The sequence below is a fragment of the Schistocerca gregaria genome, chromosome 1, assembly GCF_023897955.1.
Source record: "Schistocerca gregaria isolate iqSchGreg1 chromosome 1, iqSchGreg1.2, whole genome shotgun sequence".
NCBI lineage: Eukaryota > Metazoa > Arthropoda > Insecta > Orthoptera > Acrididae > Schistocerca > Schistocerca gregaria.
The window spans coordinates 689,660,363-689,674,426 of record NC_064920.1 but is presented as its reverse complement, the minus strand read 5'-3'; the positions used below and the strand labels follow the sequence as shown (position 1 = coordinate 689,674,426).

The window sequence follows — 14,064 nt, the reverse complement described above, 5'->3', positions numbered from 1 at the left end:
ATAAATTAGACGAAGAGGATTAAGTAGTCGCAAGCTGCGTGTTGCGATCTGAGAGGAGTTGCATACATCGAACACTTCAAGTATCACATTTTGCTTAGTGATTCCGCATCTGAAGGTAAGTTAACAAACACAACTGCGTTTATGGTGTAAGAAGGCACCAGACGCTGACACTAAATGGCAAAGAGACACACCATAAGTGAATGTGTTGCTTGGATTCACAAAGACTGCAGTTTATTGACCCATCGTTTTTACATAAGAGAAAATTGCTGGAAACATCCACGTTGATATGTTGGAGCATTTCCTGGAACCACAGTTCCAGCAAGAAGGCACTGCTGACACTGTTGTGTTCCAAAAGGATTGAGCACCCCATTATTTTGCTCTAACAGTACGGGAATAACCTAACTCGAACGTTCACTAACAGGTGGACAGAGAGAGCTACAGCAAGACTATGACCATCGCGTTCATCTGATTTGACACTTTGTTTCCTACAACAAACAGATTAATACAAGTTGGTGTCCTGTTATTAACCGTGCATGCTGGTAATCCATAAAGGTAAGAGGTGTCCAGGATAAGAGCTCAAGTTTGGGATGCAGCGTCGGCTACTTCACAACATAGGCATTCGAACGTATTCAAGTGTGCTCTTCAACGGTGGTAGGAATGCTTCGACATGGACGGGGGCTATGTCTAAGTGCAATGAAAGTGTGTACAAGGACTGACACCGGAAACGTGCGTATTATGTAATTATATTCATTATTTCGTAGAAATGAATCGAGACTTCATGACTACCCTGGACATCTGGGCGGCGATCTGTACCTTTGCTGGTTCCAAATACGGGTGCAGTGTCTTAAACTTTTGCAACATTTCGCCCAGTTACAAGAACTTCAGTATCATATTTCGCAAGAACTAGTGTTAATACAATGTTCGAGCGCAAAATTCTACATGAGAGATCAGATTCGTAATACTTGAGAGTATAAGTAGGCGAAACCTGTCACACAGGTTACCTCGAGACGGATCAGAAGTTTCTGATGGTTATCAACGGACCAGTGGACGTTATACTCACATTCAGCAATATCAACAGCGCTGTCTGTTCTGATGAGATGTGACTGGTCTGTCAAAGCTTATTAGAAAGCCATATTGAAATAAGCTATTGTTAAATTTTACAAAATCCAGAAAGCTCGTGTAGTTTTGCTCCCTAACTAGGAAGCAGCTATACTTCTATTGTCACTCATGCACACATAGCTTCCGACTCCTCCCCCCTACATTCGCTTTCGGTTTGTTTTCATTCTAAAGTCAGGTTCGTTCCTAAGATGAAGACACAGTAATCGCACGAACTTCTTTTCTTATTGGTACATCAGACCTTTCCATTAAAGGGTTGGTAAATAATGGGAAACGCTTGGTAAAAACTTTTCTGGAGGCGCCGGGTATCGATCCCGGTACCTCTCACATGCTAAGCGAGCGCTCTACCATCTGAGCTACGCCCCCAGATACCACCAGTTGAGACACAGTACTGGAGTCCGCCTTCCGGCATCCGAAGCAACGCTGCTCACTGCAAGGGCCACACCCATCGACTGGCCGTCTCCCAAACGGAGCAGAGAAAGTTCGGTACGAAGTGTCTGCTAGCAGGACAGTTCTGTCCAGAGCTGGGGGCGTAGCTCAGATGGTAGAGCGCTCGCTTAGCATGTGAGAGGTACCGGGATCGATACCCGGCGCCTCCAGAATTCCTTTTTCCAATGAAGAAAATACTATATTTTTTTATATTTTTCAGTGTTCTCTTGCGTGGATAGATCCCCAAATGAGTCATCTGCATCTCCAGCAAAAGCCAGTACAGAACGAGAGGTAGCCCCTAGAATATTTTTCGTCCTCTTGTTTTGCAAGGTATTTTGTGAAGTAACTGAAACTATGTGTATAAAACTAAACCGGACGTGTAAAATGAAAAGATGACCGAGTCGAAAGCACAAGAATTACGAAGAACTAGGGTTGGAGATGACGATGATGATGATGATGATGGTGGTGGTGGTGGTGTTGTGACATCAGCGTCATTTATGCCCTTGTTTACGTAATATGGTTTCTTTATGAAAAGTGTCATTTCGGCTCTGTAGTTCTTTGTCTATTACTGGCGATGATTTCGCCCCATCACTGGATTCGTGGTGATACATTCGTCGAAGATAACGGCTGTGAGACTGAGTGAGAGTGAGACTGAAGGAGATGAGGACCTGGAGAGGGAGGGGGGGGAGGAGGGGGGGAAGGAGAGAGAGAGATAGAGAGAGAGAGAGAGAGAGAGAGAGAGAGAGAGAGAGAGAGAGAGAGAGAGAGAGAGGAGGGAATTAGAAGAGAATTTGGGGGGGGGGGGGCGGAAGTAGGAAATCAGGTAGTTAAATAAATACTTCAGTATCATGTAGTAATTATTATGAAATGAGAGGCACACGGCTGCTACAGACTGTAAAACATAGCGTTCTTGTCTTGCATATAGTCTGATCATTTCACTTAGACCAAGACACAAGAGACCCGACTGTATAACATACTGTTTTACTAGTAGCTCCTCAATAGTCGTCACGAGTCGGAGTGAACACAGTTCCAGTCCAAGGTCGAGGCAATTTCTTTGGCACACCCGGTATTCAGCGCGATACCTCTCTACGTGCTTCAGAAGCCCGATAGCCAAGTCACAGAGATCAACAGTAATTTATATGTAAGATACCAGTAGTCAAAGTCAAAAAGATTCCCTCAATTTTCATTCTGTACATGACAACTTTTTTTTCATAGAAATAAAGCCACTCGTCGCTTGAGCTTTCCTTGAATATGAGATTGCGGTAGTAGTCCGCTGACACTTTCCACATAACGCCGTAGGAATTCCACTGGTTCTCGGTGGATATGAGCATCCAAAAATTCAAACAAAATTTTCTTCGCTTACGTAAACGAAGCGTCCCAGCTTTGAGCCACTGACAGCAATGTATTCGTGAGAACGTCTCGCGTAACCACATTTGTTCACATTACAGATATATCGTTTTGTTTCCCAAATTCTTATCTGAATGAAAAGTGACAAGAATCCGTAGCTTCCCTTTTTCTTCGTCTTTTGTCCTTTTTGTACGCTCTTTTTCTCCCGCGTGGTAAGACGCAACTTGAAATGCTGCGCGAAAGTAGAGTATACATTTACAGAAGCGAATGCACTTTTGAATCAAGCCTGCAGACTTGATACTCACTGTTGCGAATGGTTCCCATGGTTCCAGTGTGGTCGTCAATGATGATGGCACTCGACCAGGAAGGCATCCGATCTCAGCTGGTGACGGTTGCACTCAGGAAATCAAGAATCTGGAGCGTGCCGAGTATCGTGCATCCACCAGAGGATGTGCAGACGATGCTGGAAACTCCATTCTTCCGTTTTACAAAGAACATGAAAGAAAATTCTCAAAGAGAACCGTCATATGTTTGTACTCCACCAGCCCCTGGCCGGCCGGTGGGCCCGAGCGGTTCTAGGCGCTTCAGTCTTCGAGTCCTGCCTCGGGCATGCATGTGTGTGATGTCCTTAGGTTATTTAGGTTGAGTAGTTCTAAGTTCTAGGGGACTGATGAACTCAGAAGTTAAGTCCCATAGTGCTCAGAGCCATTTGAGCCAACCAGCCACCTTACTGACACCACTGCACTCGTATGTGGGAAAACGGTCGTCTAAAAACTCGTCAGTCCATCCTGGTGTTGGTTTTCCCTGGTATTCCTAAGGATGAATGCCGGCATGTTTCCTCCCAAAAGGAAACTCCGATTTCCCTCCCTACTGAAACATACCGAGAAGTAGGCTAACTTCTCATATAAATTTATCTGTACCGTACCACTTTTACTTTCCACGCTTTTGGTATTATTTTAGTTTCGGAATACTTAATAAATTCTTTTCTGAAGTGGTACATGATACGTTTGAACCATCGTAACAATAATATCTTTCTTACTTGTTTATAACTAACTTAGTCATTTTTGTCAGTCACAACACGTTATCATAATGTTTCTCGAAGCTTGGCATCCTACTAATACATTATAAAACAGAGAAATATTAGTGCAAACATAATTTTGGAGACAAATGCTTCTTGAAAACATTAGAAGTTTCTATCATTTAAGTTGTTAAAATCATAAGAAACGTCATACAAATTATGAAATTTGATTTAACCTGTTCCAGATCGAAATTTACATTCATTATTTAAGTAACTACCTTTTATTACGAAAAATGTAGTTAGTTTCTCGAAAAACTATTTTAGGACAATCACTTAATTGCAAAATGCAAGCAATGTTTTGTGGGTATCTTATTCTGGAATCTGACATCTTTAAATTGTGAATATTTTAGCTACACATTCTAACTAATTTTTTTCTTTGATTTTTCACATATGAAAATATATATTTTTGCTAAAATTTACTATTATTGATTTAAGCCCACTAAGGAGCGCTTATGACTAGTTTTTCTTCGATGCTCTCTTCCGTCTCCAATATCTTTTGAGCCCTGCTAATAATTTCTCCTTCCTCTCCTGTGAAAGGGGCTTCCGACGTTTAGGGGCTCTAGGCGGTGGGGCCAGAAACTCTACCATAGCACAAAATTTGGAACGATCTTCTATCTCAAGATCAGAGATTCCAGCCGAAACCAAGTCATTTAGTGCTTCATTAAGCCACACGCTTCCAGTCTTGTAGCTTTCAAGCAATGAGAAGATTTGCTAAAATTTATACTTATATGAAAGTCAGAGCCGGCCGCGGTGGTCTCGCGGTTCTAGGCGCGCAGTCCGGAACCGTGGGACTGCTGCGGTCGCAGGTTCGAATCCTGCCTCGGGCATGGATGTGTGTGATGTCCTTAGGTTAGTTAGGTTTAAGTAGTTCTAAGTTCTAGGGGACTGATGACCACAGCAGTTGAGTCCCATAGTGCTCAGAGCCATTTGAACCATGAAAGTCAGAAATAATTATATAACTGTAAGTACACTAGAGGTATCCTGAGTGTTCTGGCGCTCATACACATGCATAGTAGTAGTAGTAGTAAGAAGCGCGCCAGAAAATAGTTTGGCAGTTACGAGTTCGGAGTTTATTTCATCTCAGTTTTTTCTTTGTGATTTTTTTGAAATTATCAAGTGCTTTGGATACAGGTTTGGTGAATGTAGATGTTTGTATAGTTTTGATGAAAAATTGATTAATAACTCCGCGCCTATTTATCATCGAGACTCAGAGATTAACTGTAAGTACGATATTTCAGAGCCGGTGCTATTCTGATGACGATGTACTCCGGTGACCATAGCCGTTACTAAACACATCAGATGAATTAGCTATTGCGAATAATGACCACCATCAGCTGTGTAATGGAATGACGCCAATGAACATTTTTGCCGGACCGGGACTCGAAGCCCGAATTCCCGCTTATCACGAGGGGTCTCCTTATAGTTTGGCTATCCGTGCACGACTCACGCCCAGACTCAAACTTCCGTATGTCCCGGTCGGGCACAAATTTTCACTGTCGTCATTACATTCCACAGCTGATGGTAGTCATTATTCGCTATGGCACCGCGCGGAGTGGCCGGGAGGTTTGAGGCGTCATGTCACGGATTGCGCGGCCCCTCCCGCCAGAGGTTCGCGTCCTGCCTCGGGCATGGGTGTGTGTGTTGTTCTTAGCATAGGTTAATTTAACTTACTTTAAGTAATGTGTAAGTCTAGAGACCGGTGACCTAAGCAGTTTGGTACCTTAGGAATTCACACACATTTGAACATTCGCAGTCGAGAATTAATCTGATGTTTTCGCTGCAAGTGGTGAAGACGCTGAATGAAACGAATCCTCATAGACTGTGAAGTTAAGTACCCTTCTGTGAAAATGTTCTCTACAAAAGTTAATTTTACATTAAAAAATAGTGTATTTAACACTAAAAGTGCATGCAGATCATTTACATGTTCTTTATCTGTAATCTTGTGAGAAAGTTATACTATCTTCGTCCGATCACAGCTAGTGCTCAGTGCCTTAATGACTTCGGAGTCGACGCGTCGCTACACTTTAAGATCCATCCGGTTTACCCTGGTCGCCGGCAGCTGTGGTCGAGCTGTTCTAGGCGCTACAGTCTGGAACTGCGCAACCGCTACGGTCGCAGGTTCGAATCCTGCCTCGGGCATGGATGTGTGTGATGTCCTTAGGTTAGTAAGGTTTAAGTAGTTCTAAGTTTTAGGGGACCGATGACCTCACAAGTTAAGTCCCATACTGCTCAGAGACATCTGACCGTCTTTTTTTTTTTTTTTTTTTTTTTTTTTTTTTTTTTTTTTTTTTTTTTTTTTTTTTACCCCGGTCCCCTTACATCGACCCCGTATGACTTTCCCTTGTTTCCGAAATTAAAATCAATGTTGAAACAACGCCGTTCCAATCAGTATCACGACATTAATAAGAATTTCTTTGAGACCTGAAGGATGTTCCGAAAGAAGCTTCCCAGGACTGAATGGCGAAGCTGAAACGTTCCAGAAGTGTGTGGGAGTTGCGGAGGGGAGCGCCTGGAAGAAGAGTAGAATTAAACATCTCTAAGTGGAAAAAAATAATCCTAAGAAGGAGTTGCGTTTTTTTTATATATAAAACTTGTGCGTACTGGTGTTCGCAGCAGATGGCGAGGGGGAGACAGGCTACGCATTTACAAAACAGAGCGCGCTCAGCGAGCGTCGGGTTGTCTCGGTTTCTCGTCACGCTGAGGGGTAACGTCCTCGCAGAGGTTCCTTCAACAGCCCACTCCCCGGCTCCCCTAACTTCGGTCTCGCGTCACCGGGCGGGTTATGGAAGCAAGAGCTCTACAGAGGAGGGCAGAAGCTGAGGGCCTCCCATAGGCCGCCAGGAAAACGTTACCCCCTCCCCATACTCCACCCCCCAAAACCCGCAATGGCTCAGGTGGCAGCGTGCGTCGTGATCCATTATTCAGTGGGTCCAACAGACGCCGTCCGCCGTCACCAGCGTTGCGAGACGAAAGGGTCGCGAGGAACTCCACTTCAGGCTGATCATCTCAGCCAAACTGAACCGTCCAGTGGACAGCTGAGAATCCGTCAACTCAAGTACTGACTGTTGCTAAATAGTATCCTCCATTCAAATGTCCCAGAAGTAATTTTGCCCACAATCTTCAGTTTGGAACACGTTGTCAATTTTAATTTGAAGAGTACATGCGTAATACGTGGAGGTGACAAAAGTCAGGGGATACTTCCTAATATCGTGTCGGACCTCCTTTTTCCAGGTGAACTCAGTAAGTCGTTGGAAGTCCCCTGCAAAAACACTGAGCCACGCCGCCTCCACAGCCTCCACGGCTACGAATGCGAACAGCACTCACGTTATAGTGCCTTGTTTACCCGCATTTTTTGGGAACGCAGCTAATATTGCCTGCAGCTATACACTGAATTATTCAGAAAGCAGTAAAACACTTACTGTTCTGTTGCTAATTTGTTATACATTGTGAATCCTAATTGAACCTACAAAATTTTGTAGGTTTCTTTTGATTTCATTATAAGAGATTCGTTGTGTCCTGTGACTCGTTACAGAAGAGTTATGTAATTATGATTTATTCAGTTTGTTGAGCAATTGACCCTGGTTTCTGCGTAAACACCTACAGAACAGTGAGAAACCTCACTAAAATATACATTCCTGGAAATGGAAAAAAGAACACATTGACACCGGTGTGTCAGACCCACCATACTGGCTCCGGACACTGCGAGAGGGCTGTACAAGCAATGATCACACGCACGGCACAGCGGACACACCAGGAACCGCGGTGTTGACCGTCGAATGGCGCTAGCTGCGCGGCATTTGTGCACCGCCACCGTCAGTGTCAGCCAGTTTTCCGTGGCATACGGAGCTAAATCGCAGTCTTTAACACTGGTAGCATGCCGCGACAGCGTGGACGTGAACCGTATGTGCAGTTGACGGACTTTGAGCGAGGGCGTATAGTGGGCATGCGGGAGGCCGGGTGAACGTACCGCCGAATTGCTCAACACGTGGGGCGTGAGGTCTCCACAGTACATCGATGTTGTTGCCAGTGGTCGGCGGAAGGTGCACGTGCCCGTCGACCTGGGACCGGACCGCAGCGACGCACGGATGCACGCCAAGACCGTAGGATCCTACGCAGTGCCGTAGGGGACCGCACCGCCACTTCCCAGCAAATTAGGGACACTGTTGCTCCTGGGGTATCGGCGAGGACCATTCGCAACCGTCTCCATGAAGCTGGGCTACGGTCCCGCACACCGTTAGGCCGTCTTCCGCTCACGCTCCAACATCGTGCAGCCCGCCTCCAGTGGTGTCGCGACAGGCGTGAATGGAGGGACGAATGGAGACGTGTCGTCTTCAGCGATGAGAGTCGCTTCTGCCTTGGTGCCAATGATGGTCGTATGCGTGTTTGGCGCCGTGCAGGTGAGCGCCACAATCAGGACTGCATACGACCGAGGCACACAGGGCCAACACCCGGCATCATGGTGTGGGGAGCGATCTCCTACACTGGCCGTACACCTCTGGTGATCGTCGAGTGGACACTGAATAGTGCACGGTACATCCAAACCGTCATCGAACCCATCGTTCTACCATTCCTAGACCGGCAAGGGAACTTGCTGTTCCAACAGGACAATGTACGTCCGCATGTATCCCGTGCCACCCAACGTGCTCTACAAGGTGTAAGTCAACTACCCTGGCCAGCAAGATCTCCGGATCTGTCCCCCATTGAGCATGTTTGGGACTGGATGAAGCGTCGTCTCACGCGGTCTGCACGTCCAGCACGAACGCTGGTCCAACTGAGGTGCCAGGTGGAAATGGCATGGCAAGCCGTTCCACAGGACTACATCCAGCATCTCTACGATCGTCTCCATGGGAGAATAGCAGCCTGCATTGCTGCGAAAGGTGGATATACACTATACTAGTACCGACATTGTGCATGCTCTGTTGCCTGTGTCTATGTGCCTGTGGTTCTGTCAGTGTGATCATGTGATGTATCTGACCCCAGGAATGTGTCAATAAAGTTTCCCCTTCCTGGGACAATGAATTCACGGTGTTCTTATTTCAATTTCCAGGAGTGTATAATACAAAACAGAGTGTAATGTAACAATGGACGAAACACGTATCGTTTTATCGAAGTATGATCATTCTATTCTGTCAGAGTACAGTGCAATCCGTAACAAACGAAGAATTGTTGCCTTTCTAGTGCTGTCCAAAATGTCGACCACCATGATCAAGGGAGAATATGCAGCGACTGTTCACGTAAAATGACACTGCCTGAAAGACAAACATAGTATAGCGGACGATTCTAGTCAACAGTAATTACCGTGCACCAACGTGACAAATATTGCAAAGAAGACACACAGCGCATGCCGTCCATATTTGCACATTTCTCACACCAATGCAGATGAAAAAATATAGGACGGTAAGAAATCAAATTAAATGCAAGAACTCTATAGTCAACCACCGTAGACCAGGAGTTCATTGTACCAAAATGCTCAGAAGGTATACCCACACAAACACCTAAACTTTGTCAGTGAAGTTCTCGTTCGTCCTATATTTTGTGCAGCAGAGATGGTTCACAGCCCCTTGAAGGAGGCCGTCATTAGGGAAGGAGTCCAGATTCGTCGGACACAGATGGTGAGGGTAAATCGGCTGATATGTGGTAGACGGGAACGTCCCAGCGTTCGCCTCAAACCTGAACTGAAGTGTGAGGTCATCCGCATGAGTGCTAAAAGGAACTCTTTAAACTTCGGTTACACGATAAATCAGTCTAACCTAAAAACCGTAAATTCAACTACATTCCTAGGTATTACAATTACGGACAACTTAAATTGGATGGAACACATAGAAAATGTTGTGGGGAAGGCTAACCAAAGGCTGCGTTTTATTGGCAGGACACTTAGAAAATGTAACAGACCTACTAAGGAGACTGTCTACACTACACTTGTCCGTCCCCTTTTATAATACTGCTGCGCGGTTTGGGATCCTTACCAGATAGGACTAACGAAGAACATCGAAAAAGTTCAAAGAAGGGCAGCACTTTTTGTATCATCGCGAAATATGGGAGAGAGTGTCACAGAAATGATACAGGATTTGGGCTGGACTTCATTAAAAGAAAGGCGTTTTTCGTTTCGACGGGATCTTCTCACGAAATTCCAATCACCACCTTTCTCCTCCGAATGCGAAAATATATTGTTGACACCGACCTACACAGCGAGAAACGATCACCACGATAAAAATAGGGAAATCAGAGCTCGTACGGAAAGATATGTGTGTTCATTCCTTCCGCGCGCTATACGAGATTGGAATAATAAAGAATGGTGAAGGTGGTTCGATAAACCTCTGCCAGGCCTCAAATGTGATTTGCAGAGTATCCTTGTAGATGAAGATTTAGGTGTAGATTAACTAACGTAGTGTGGTCATAATGTCTTGGACCATTTCTAAGAATTAATGGCTGCATTTATGTCCAATAATCATAATAAAAATCTGTGCTGACGTGGGCCTGTTGTCTTTTTTCGCGATAATCAAGAAGTCTGCTTAGCACAGAAGGACTCGTGGCTGTTGATAGAGTGCGCTTGTGCGGTTTATCTTATCTGTAACTACAACAGGAGTTCACCTGGAAATCACACAAGCCAGCACCAACATGACCAAACATTCTTTATTTGATAATAGGTTCCTAAGAACTAGGAACGCTGCTAATGAATCACGCATCGCAGAACTTTCTGTACCACTAGAGAATGTTTAGTGAATCATAGAAGGACCCGAAAGAAACTCGAATGCGTAAGCTAGACGACGAAGAAACGTCTTAGACGCTTAAAAATTAACTATTTGCAAAATTCTACATCTAGCGCTAAAGAAATAAAACGTACCACATTCGGATGTTTCATAAATTAGACGAAGAGGATTAAGTAGTCGCAAGCTGCGTGTTGCGATCTGAGAGGAGTTGCATACATCGAACACTTCAAGTATCACATTTTGCTTAGTGATTCCGCATCTGAAGGTAAGTTAACAAACACAACTGCGCTTATGGTGTAAGAAGGCACCAGACGCTGACACTAAATGGCAAAGAGACACACCATAAGTGAATGTGTTGCTTGGATTCACAAAGACTGCAGTTTATTGACCCATCGTTTTTACATAAGAGAAAATTGCTGGAAACATCCACGTTGATATGTTGGAGCATTTCCTGGAACCACAGTTCCAGCAAGAAGGCACTGCTGACACTGTTGTGTTCCAAAAGGATTGAGCACCCCATTATTTTGCTCTAACAGTACGGGAATAACCTAACTCGAACGTTCACTAACAGGTGGACAGAGAGAGCTACAGCAAGACTATGACCATCGCGTTCATCTGATTTGACACTTTGTTTCCTACAACAAACAGATTAATACAAGTTGGTGTCCTGTTATTAACCGTGCATGCTGGTAATCCATAAAGGTAAGAGGTGTCCAGGATAAGAGCTCAAGTTTGGGATGCAGCGTCGGCTACTTCACAACATAGGCATTCGAACGTATTCAAGTGTGCTCTTCAACGGTGGTAGGAATGCTTCGACATGGACGGGGGCTATGTCTAAGTGCAATGAAAGTGTGTACAAGGACTGACACCGGAAACGTGCGTATTATGTAATTATATTCATTATTTCGTAGAAATGAATCGAGACTTCATGACTACCCTGGACATCTGGGCGGCGATCTGTACCTTTGCTGGTTCCAAATACGGGTGCAGTGTCTTAAACTTTTGCAACATTTCGCCCAGTTACAAGAACTTCAGTATCATATTTCGCAAGAACTAGTGTTAATACAATGTTCGAGCGCAAAATTCTACATGAGAGATCAGATTCGTAATACTTGAGAGTATAAGTAGGCGAAACCTGTCACACAGGTTACCTCGAGACGGATCAGAAGTTTCTGATGGTTATCAACGGACCAGTGGACGTTATACTCACATTCAGCAATATCAACAGCGCTGTCTGTTCTGATGAGATGTGACTGGTCTGTCAAAGCTTATTAGAAAGCCATATTGAAATAAGCTATTGTTAAATTTTACAAAATCCAGAAAGCTCGTGTAGTTTTGCTCCCTAACTAGGAAGCAGCTATACTTCTATTGTCACTCATGCACACATAGCTTCCGACTCCTCCCCCCTACATTCGCTTTCGGTTTGTTTTCATTCTAAAGTCAGGTTCGTTCCTAAGATGAAGACACAGTAATCGCACGAACTTCTTTTCTTATTGGTACATCAGACCTTTCCATTAAAGGGTTGGTAAATAATGGGAAACGCTTGGTAAAAACTTTTCTGGAGGCGCCGGGTATCGATCCCGGTACCTCTCACATGCTAAGCGAGCGCTCTACCATCTGAGCTACGCCCCCAGATACCACCAGTTGAGACACAGTACTGGAGTCCGCCTTCCGGCATCCGAAGCAACGCTGCTCACTGCAAGGGCCACACCCATCGACTGGCCGTCTCCCAAACGGAGCAGAGAAAGTTCGGTACGAAGTGTCTGCTAGCAGGACAGTTCTGTCCAGAGCTGGGGGCGTAGCTCAGATGGTAGAGCGCTCGCTTAGCATGTGAGAGGTACCGGGATCGATACCCGGCGCCTCCAGAATTCCTTTTTCCAATGAAGAAAATACTATATTTTTTTATATTTTTCAGTGTTCTCTTGCGTGGATAGATCCCCAAATGAGTCATCTGCATCTCCAGCAAAAGCCAGTACAGAACGAGAGGTAGCCCCTAGAATATTTTTCGTCCTCTTGTTTTGCAAGGTATTTTGTGAAGTAACTGAAACTATGTGTATAAAACTAAACCGGACGTGTAAAATGAAAAGATGACCGAGTCGAAAGCACAAGAATTACGAAGAACTAGGGTTGGAGATGACGATGATGATGATGATGGTGGTGGTGGTGTTGTGACATCAGCGTCATTTATGCCCTTGTTTACGTAATATGGTTTCTTTATGAAAAGTGTCATTTCGGCTCTGTAGTTCTTTGTCTATTACTGGCGATGATTTCGCCCCATCACTGGATTCGTGGTGATACATTCGTCGAAGATAACGGCTGTGAGACTGAGTGAGAGTGAGACTGAAGGAGATGAGGACCTGGAGAGGGAGGGGGGAGGAGGGAGGGAAGGAGAGAGAGAGATGGAGAGAGAGAGAGAGAGAGAGAGAGAGAGAGAGAGAGAGAGAGAGAGAGAGAGAGGAGGGAATTAGAAGAGAATTGGGGGGGGGGGGCGGAAGTAGGAAATCAGGTAGTTAAATAAATACTTCAGTATCATGTAGTAATTATTATGAAATGAGAGGCACACGGCTGCTACAGACTGTAAAACATAGCGTTCTTGTCTTGCATATAGTCTGATCATTTCACTTAGACTAAGACACAAGAGACCCGACTGTATGACATACTGTTTTACTAGTAGCTCCTCAATAGTCGTCACGAGTCGGAGTGAACACAGTTCCAGTCCAAGGTCGAGGCAATTTCTTTGGCACACCCGGTATTCAGCGCGATACCTCTCTACGTGCTTCAGAAGCCCGATAGCCAAGTCACAGAGATCAACAGTAATTTATATGTAAGATACCAGTAGTCAAAGTCAAAAAGATTCACTCAGTTTTCACTCTGTACATGACAACTTTTTTTTCATAGAAATAAAGCCACTCGTCGCTTGAGGTTTCCTTGAATATGAGATTGCAGTAGTAGTCCGCTGATACTTTCCACATAACGCCGTAGGAATTCCACTGGTTCTCGGTGGATATGAGCATCAAAAAAATCAAACAAAATTTCTTCGCTTACGTAAACGAAGCGTCCCAGCGTTGAGCCACTGACAGCAATGTATTCGTGAGAACGTCTCGCGTAACCACATTTGTTCACATTACAGATATATCGTTTTGTTTCCCAAATTCTTATCTGAATGAAAAGTGACAAGAATCCGTAGCTTCCCTTTTTCTTCGTCTTTTGTCCTTTTTGTACGCTCTTTTTCTCCCGCGTGGTAAGACGCAACTTGAAATGCTGCGCGAAAGTAGAGTATACATTTACAGAAGCGAATGCACTTTTGAATCAAGCCTGCAGACTTGATACTCACTGTTGCGAATGGTTCCCATGGTTCCAGTGTGGTCGTCAATGATGATGGCA

At 44.7% G+C, this 14,064-nt stretch overlaps 4 non-coding genes across 4 annotated transcripts; 2 read left to right on the top strand and 2 right to left on the bottom strand.

The window, feature by feature from the left end:
* Positions 1 to 1,409: 1,409 nt before the first annotated feature.
* Positions 1,410 to 1,482, bottom strand: Trnaa-agc (transfer RNA alanine (anticodon AGC)). Its single transcript has one exon. It is a non-coding gene; the product is annotated as a tRNA-Ala (tRNA).
* A 160-nt stretch (positions 1,483 to 1,642) lies between these two features.
* On the top strand, positions 1,643 to 1,715 carry Trnaa-agc (transfer RNA alanine (anticodon AGC)). The gene has a single exon. It is a non-coding gene; the product is annotated as a tRNA-Ala (tRNA).
* Positions 1,716 to 12,239: 10,524 nt separating this feature from the next.
* Trnaa-agc (transfer RNA alanine (anticodon AGC)) lies at positions 12,240 to 12,312 on the bottom strand. The gene has a single exon. It is a non-coding gene; the product is annotated as a tRNA-Ala (tRNA).
* Positions 12,313 to 12,472: 160 nt separating this feature from the next.
* Positions 12,473 to 12,545, top strand: Trnaa-agc (transfer RNA alanine (anticodon AGC)). The gene has a single exon. It is a non-coding gene; the product is annotated as a tRNA-Ala (tRNA).
* Positions 12,546 to 14,064: the final 1,519 nt, after the last annotated feature.